This window comes from Dromaius novaehollandiae, chromosome 5, assembly GCF_036370855.1.
Source record: "Dromaius novaehollandiae isolate bDroNov1 chromosome 5, bDroNov1.hap1, whole genome shotgun sequence".
Classification (NCBI taxonomy): domain Eukaryota; kingdom Metazoa; phylum Chordata; class Aves; order Casuariiformes; family Dromaiidae; genus Dromaius; species Dromaius novaehollandiae.
In genome coordinates, this window is record NC_088102.1 from 8,370,887 (window position 1) to 8,378,333 (window position 7,447).

The window sequence follows — 7,447 nt, forward strand, 5'->3', positions numbered from 1 at the left end:
AAAACTTCCTGATTTGTATACAGTCATCCAACCTTTGCTTTTTGGCTCAGCATGCACGAAAGCATGCAGGAGCTCAGCTACTGAGGAAAGATAAGACAGTTGTTTGGATTAAATGCATCACTTCATCATGCTTGAAGGTTTTTGCTTTGGAAAAGTTCCAGATTTCCCCCATGTTTCTTGTAAAAGTCCTCACAAAAAGGTTAGACAGGTTTCTTCCAGCTCCAGAAGGTTGCTTGACCCCAGCGCTGGCCAAGAATCGAGAGTCAGGGTAAGAAGAGTGATAGCTGGTAAGTCATAAACAATCATAAATGAGAATCTTGGTGGCTGTATAGACAGTCCAGATACATGAGTCCTTGACTGTAAGGACTGTCCTTCTCCAGTCTTCAGCTGACCTACACTGAAGGAGGAGTGCTACTGGCTTATTGGTATTCATGTAGACTGCCTTGCCAAGGAAAAGCTTGTTACCCAGGTGGGAGTGTATTTCCTCAAAGTAAAACATTTCATAAATGAGAGCAAGTGTCTAACATTTGTATCACTAGGCTGCCTATTTTCTTTCTATGATGAATGCCAGTGCTGAAAGGCAAGTATTTCATTCAGAACAAGAAATAGAGGCTTTTCTGTTCTGTAAAAATGTGGATAAGACATTGTGAACAATGTAAAGTTTGGAACCACTGGAATGCTAAAAAACATCAAAGCCAATATATTTTTAATAAACATACTTCAATATTAATACAATAGATTATTATATTATGCAATACATTACTATTATATATTGTTAATACAATACATATTCATTCTGCTTTCTGATTAGCATAAGAACAAATCACTGTGCTGACATTTTCAGAAGAAAATGGGACAACCTAAATAAGTCATTTATTTTTTTCTCTCTGATACTTGGTTGAAACCAGTGCCCCAAGAAGCATTTCACTTTCAATGAAACTGCAAGGAAAATGTCTTCTAGCTAAAATATTTCAGTCAGCTCTGGGACTGAAAAGTCCTGGGATAACATTTTACGGATGGTGAGATCTACTTTATGGCAAGACCACTGAATGGCTAGTGAATACTGGGGGATAAAACTAACATTCACAAGTCTTAGGATAAAATTTCTGTCACAAACAAGTCACTGCCCAGGCAGTACCTAAATGGAAACTGGGAGAGGAGATACTGTAAGACTATGATCATGTGAATTTATCAGAATTCAGGTCATGCTGATGTATGAAGAATGCTGTTGGGGAACAATAATTCACTTTACTTTGGACTACATAGGTTAGGAAATGTGACATCTTGCCTTAGCTTTCAGACCCGGTATTTCATATGCATGATAAAAGCAAAATTCACTACTCCAGTGAAGAATGAAGCTACAGTGGAGAGAAAATTCTGATCCTTAGCCAAGACTTTCAAAGTGACTAGTGATCCTGGATTACTTAATGGAGTCTTATTTTTGGAAGGGTAGTCTAGAAACATCTGTGTCTCTTTAATGTATCTTGAGAATTGGTCATCCAGAAATTGCCGAACACATCCTGACTTAATAAATTTTAGTCTTCATGATTAGTTCTAAGCTCTCACTGGAAGAGAAAGCTGATATCAATACTTCTCTGGTCAAAAACAGAGTGTGTATTTGTAAGTAATTTAGCTGTTGTCAACAGTGGTTCACAAGAACAATAGAAAATCACACTACAAATGAGTATTTTTATAGAACCTTTTCAGCATCTTGGTTTTCCATTTTCAAACACCTTATTCTAAGAACCTTTGTTTATTGCCCAGAAGTGGTCTTTGTCAAGTTTATTTGCACGGTTTCAAGTGACATCAAGTGGTCATCTGAAGAAATCATTTCTGTATTTCCTTCAGATCAGTGGTCATAAACTGTTTTGCAGACTCCTGAAGGGTGACGTGCACAGAACTGTAGTAAGTATTGTAAGTAAGTAAGTATTGGTCCATGCTGCTGTATTAAAAACAAACATTCATAAATGTTTGCATTCTATGCAGCTACCCTATACACTCCCAGATGTTTGGGAACCCAGCCTGCCCAGAGAGTTAGTGGCATCTGCATCCTTGGAGATATTCAAAACCCAAATTGCCACAGTCCTGAGCAGCATGCTCTAGTTGACCCTGCTTTGAGCAGGCAGGTTGGACCAGATGGTCTCCAGAAGTCCCTTCCAACCTCAATTGTTCTGTGATTCTGTTTGGTTGCAATATTGAAATGTTTGAGTTTAATAACATTTTCGTCTGTTTTTTCCCCAGAAGGTCCCTACCCCCACAAAATGGTTCCAATCACTTAGAAGGTCATCTTCTAGTATAAAAACAATTTTTCACAAAACTTGCAACTGACTCCAGTTCCCAGAGCTACTGGGAGATAAAAAATTCCAAATCCGTAATAATCTGCCCAGCTCTGGGGAGCAAAGACACCACTATTTGAAACATTGCTGTGTAAACTAGTTCTAGGTTCCTAACATCTGGTATAGTACTTACTAGATGCTGTGAGGTTTTCAGGGAGGATGAGGATGATATAAATATTATAAATTCAACACTTTTTTTTAATACAGATTGTTGCTGTCTCAAAGTCTCAGAGTTCTTGTGATAATTGATTGCAGCAATTTTATCATTTTCATCTGTACTTTTAACAAGTACTTTAAATTTAATAAACCTACTAACTAGATTAATGTCATCTTATTCATTTTTCTGGCTTTCTTTGTGATACTCGGGTGGGATTATGCAGCTTCAATCTTTTTCAGTGATTAAAATTGTATTGCTAAGTAGTAGCACAGTATTGATATGTAGTAGCACAGAAGTGAACAGTGTGCTAGAGGTGCTGTTAAGAAGTTGTGTGTTGAGTTTGTTTATTGTACTTGTTTTTCTGACCTGTTCAGAAGTGGTTGTTTTTCCTCAGCATTTCAACTGAGGCATGCTGAAATCTTTTTAGGTATAAATATTAGGCCTGACACATCCCTCTATCTTAAGAGGCTTTTATAAAAAAAAGAGCTAGTTTATTTGGAAAGTGTGAATATTGACACATTCAGGCACTATTTGTGACTCCATAACATTCATTTTTACCAAAGGTTCCTTATGTGCCTGGTATGCAAAAGAAAAGAATACAGACAGTTCCTGCAACTTTGGAGAAAATTGTGATGGAGACTAGTGCGCTGTGGTTATGGTATGCCTCCAGTCCTTGTGAGAGGGACCCCCAAGTGTGAAGGCCTGGAGAGAAGCTGTAACACTCATATAGTATCCCAAGATAGAGTCCATTCCCATTATATCAAGCTAGCTGCTGAATGGTACCATGCTATAGCGATGCAAGATCATCAAGAGATGGAGAACTACAGCTCCCTCCATTTTAGTGCAGAGCGGGCTACAGCAGCTCTCCAATTCCTCTTTTCCTCCTGTGCAGCAGAAGACAGGGACCACTGTCGGGATTCCCGCTCCTGCTCTACTACCTCTCTGTCACCAGGTTTAGAGCAGAAAACACACTGGGTGCAAGGAGCAAGCTCCAGCCTGCTTGGGCTTAGAAAGACCAGAAAAAGCCCTCAGAAATGGAGTTGCTTTATTTTAAAAATATTGGCAGAGAAGAAAGGCCTTATCCTGTAAGTGTCTGTTAGGTGTGACTCTGAGCAGAGTAGGTCTTTCTGGAGGGAGTTACTGCCCTGCTTAATTTCTAGATGCCTAGCCAGTCTTCAGAAGGAGTGAGAAGTACAGGTATTGGGATGAGTAGATTTTGCATTGGATAGATGAAGAAAAGTCAGGAGGTATCTAGAGGATGTCAACAGTGTAGTGTTGCCAGTGAACAGAACTTTCCTGACTTATAATTTTGGACTCTGGGTCAACTTTAGATCTGTCTCCTGCTTTGTTCACCCTGTCCTGTAGGAATAAATCAACCTTAAAGGCTACTGGAAAGTAGAAACCTCAGTTGAAAAGAGACACTCTTTTATCACAGAATGGTTGAGGTTGGAGGGGACCTCTAGCGATCATGTACTCCAACCCCCCTGCTCAAGCTTTTATGCTGTTCAGACTTAGCCTGTGGGAAGCACTGGAGCAGTCCCTCAGTGCAGGTCCACTCTTTGATCCATTTTCCTGAATAATTTGGGAAAGGAAAGAAGATGTTTTCCAGATTCCAGTTTTTGGATATTCACAGCATTTTGTCTGGAAAGGGTTATTCCAGGACTGCTTACGGTCATCTCCTGTATAGGTGAGATAACTTTTGGTAGAGGCAACCGTTCAGCTCCAGAAGAGCATTTCCATTTCTTATTTCCCTGCCTTCTGTTCCCTTCTTTAGCGCCTGCAGTACAGCTTTCAGACCTTAGTATTTTAATTACAACTCATACTGATTTAACCTGGGTAACCAGCAAGTGAATCAAACCTCCATAAAGTTCTACCAGTGATTCCTGTTTCAGTGTACTAATATTTCCATGTAAAATTGTATTTGCATCTGTTATTGATCAAATGCTCAAAATGTCCATGTCATTTACCATTTTTGCAGGCTCTCTTCTGTGTCCTTGCCCTTCACATCTTGCTCAGACACAAGTCACTGAATCCTTTGGACATGTGAATTTCTTCCAGACATTTCAGCCTCTTTTAAACCTTTGGTTTTACAGCAGCTGTAGTGTATTTCCCAACAGGTAAAACTACTTCCATTCCATGTGTATAGTTGCCAAGCAGTTAATAGCTAGGTCCTACAGATCGAATGACTTACTGCTTTTTGAAAAGCAACAGAATTTTTTTCATAGCTGGGAATATGTCATTATTTTAATTAAATGCAAAATAATATTCATTACAGCTAACAAAGACAGTAGAAAAGGTTTGCGTTTTATCCAAATAAATGAGTGAACGGTCCAAATCCCTAGAGCAATGGAAAGAAATGGAATTAAGCTTCCTGCAATAGTTTTCCCCCTAAAATAATCATTCCTCGCTACTGTATCACAGGTGCTTCTGTTTTTCAATTTATTTCTTAATTACATTTCCCTTTCAGAGTTTTCTCTCTGACTTCAAGTGCCATAATTCATCTATGTCTTTTCCTTCCTTTCTAAAAGTTACCTTAAACTCAGTCAAAAATGCAAGTGGGTGAGCAAGCTGAAACACTGATTAAAATGGAAAATGGCATCACTTTATTGAGGTCCAAAATAACAAATGAAAAAGTTTCCAGAAGGTGAAGGAAAAAAAAAAACAGCCATGTATGCAAAATGCCATTAAAACTGACACAGTACCCTTCGGCTCATTAATTTTGTCCTGTACTTTAAGCCACTTCCAAAGAGGAGTCACCAAAAGGCTTGGCATGTGGAGAGGGTATAACATGACTGCAAAGCACAACTGGACATATGACCAAGCCTTGCTGCATGGGAATGGTTAGGTGTGTGAGAAGGTGGCCAAGGTTTTGGATCCAGCATGAGGTATCTCTCCAGGGCTGCAGGCAGAGGGTCCACAGCCAGGAATTCACTCCTGCAAGCAGAGTCTTACAGCAGCTCCACGCTATGCCTCCACCCTCGGCATAAGCCTTGCTTTCCAGCAGCACTGGGTTGCTCTGTGATTTCAGAGCAGTGCTGGCACTGTAGCAATGTCTCACCCTTTGCCAGGCTTTCAGGGTATATCTATGCTGTTAAATGAAAGAAGGCCAGGGAGCAAGCTTAAGTGCTGAATCCCTATCATCCATATTGCTTAGCTGTTAAGTCACTCTCTAAGTCTGCTTTAGACCTCCCCAACTCCCTTCTAGACAAATCTGGGACAGAAGGGGTTAGCTCTAAACAGCATAGATATGAAACAGCTGGTTCCACTTGGTCTAGGTGTCTGGGGCTCTTTTCTTTAGCAGCACAGCCCCAGAGTTATCAGCTCTCTGGGGATGCCTGGCTGGTGTCTTATTCCAAAATAACATTTGTAATTTTGTAGGGTGGAAAGTTATCGGTATGCATTGAGCTTGGGATCTCTGTTCATGCCAGGAGCTTCACAAAGAGGTCTGTGGAGCAGCTTCCAGTATGAACAGAGCCTGAAGACTTGAAGTCTGCGGAAGACTTTCTCCTGGCTCCAGGGGACCCATCTCTGACCATGGCTGCAGAACTGCTCCAGGGACTGCTGTGGAGACCAAAGGTAGGCTAGCTGCACATGGGTTTCTAGGAAAGTGCCCACAAGGTATCTCTGTGCCAGCAGCAGCCTTCTGCGTATGGCCTGGCTGTGTTCTGACCAGTTGGATGAAAGCAGAGTTTTTGAGCAGTCCGTCATAATGTGTTAGTGCCTCTTCTGTCCTGTTCTTATCCCACAGGCACTGTGCTCTATTGAGATGTATTTTTGCTAACAAAATCTGAAAGCCTATTAAGAGTGACTTTTGTGTCTTTATCAGCAAAAATGCAGATTTAATCTGATACGAAAACTACTAATCCACTAGGACTTGGACATTTCATTAGTATGGAGAGAAGCTTTTACTGCCTGCTCAAGCTCATAAACCTGTCTCCAACAGTAAGGGAATGGCACGTAGTTTGAAATCCCAGAGTTGGATAGTACACTTACTCAGGTGCCATGTCAATCTCATTTCCCTCAGGGAATGCTCATAGCACTGTACTAAGCCTAACCTTAAAGGTCACATGAGGAAAGACTGCTACTCTTCATGCTGCTCTGCAGCCAGCAGCTTTGCCTCTGCACTTGGTATTCCGGTATTCTGGTGTTATTTGGGGAAGAGCTATCTGAATAGGGATGTACGCTAAACTACTGACCAGCTAAGCTGTCCCAGTGAGCCTCTGACATCAAGGAGGCAGAGAAAGAAAAGAAAAGGAAAAGTCATTTATTGAGAGTCATCAGTGAGGACTCTGATGGACTTTCCACCCAACAGCATCAATTCCTTCCTTAGAGGGCTGAAGGACTGGATGATTTACTGGAAGACGTCCTGAGTCCTTTCTTCCCACTGTAGCTCAGTGCTGCCCCACTCATGCTCTGCTCACCCTCCTTTCTGTTCTGTATTGCACTCACCACTGCTCTGCCTCCTTTGCCCTTCTCCTGTCTCTGCCTATGAATATGCTTACCTGTGCTTTCCTACTCCACTATTCCTTCTCTCCCATGGTTCAGCTAGGTTTATCCTCCTTCTCCCTTTTCCCAGCCTTAAGAAGGAGTCTCCTGTCTTAGCTCTTCTCCATAAACTGTCAACAGCATAAATTGCAGAGCCTCGAGTGAAGATACCTTTTCAAAGTGCTCCTGGACAGGAAAGGGGTGTGTAGGGATGGCTCTACTCCTGAAATGAAAAGTTTGGTCTACCATTTTTTCCCCCTGACTTGATGCTTCATCCGACAGTAGAAAAGACTGTGCATAGGCAATTGCTGTCACACACAGAGTGTAGATCTGTTGCAGGAAAATTTATGTATTCTGTTGGTTTAAAATGCCAAGAGCTGGGCTCTGCTGCATCTTGTATCACTGTTACTTAGTCATGGAGCTGCATTTATGGGATGTCAGGGGAAATTTGGTAAATATCAGAGCAAAC

The 7,447-nt window shown here is 41.3% G+C and overlaps 1 long non-coding RNA gene across 1 annotated transcript; it reads left to right on the top strand.

The window, feature by feature from the left end:
• Positions 1-1,856: 1,856 nt before the first annotated feature.
• On the top strand, positions 1,857-6,056 carry LOC112991295 (uncharacterized). Its single transcript, XR_003261260.2, has 3 exons — positions 1,857-1,905; positions 4,472-4,610; positions 5,922-6,056. It is a non-coding gene; the product is annotated as an uncharacterized LOC112991295 (long non-coding RNA).
• The last annotated feature ends 1,391 nt before the right edge of the window (positions 6,057-7,447 follow it).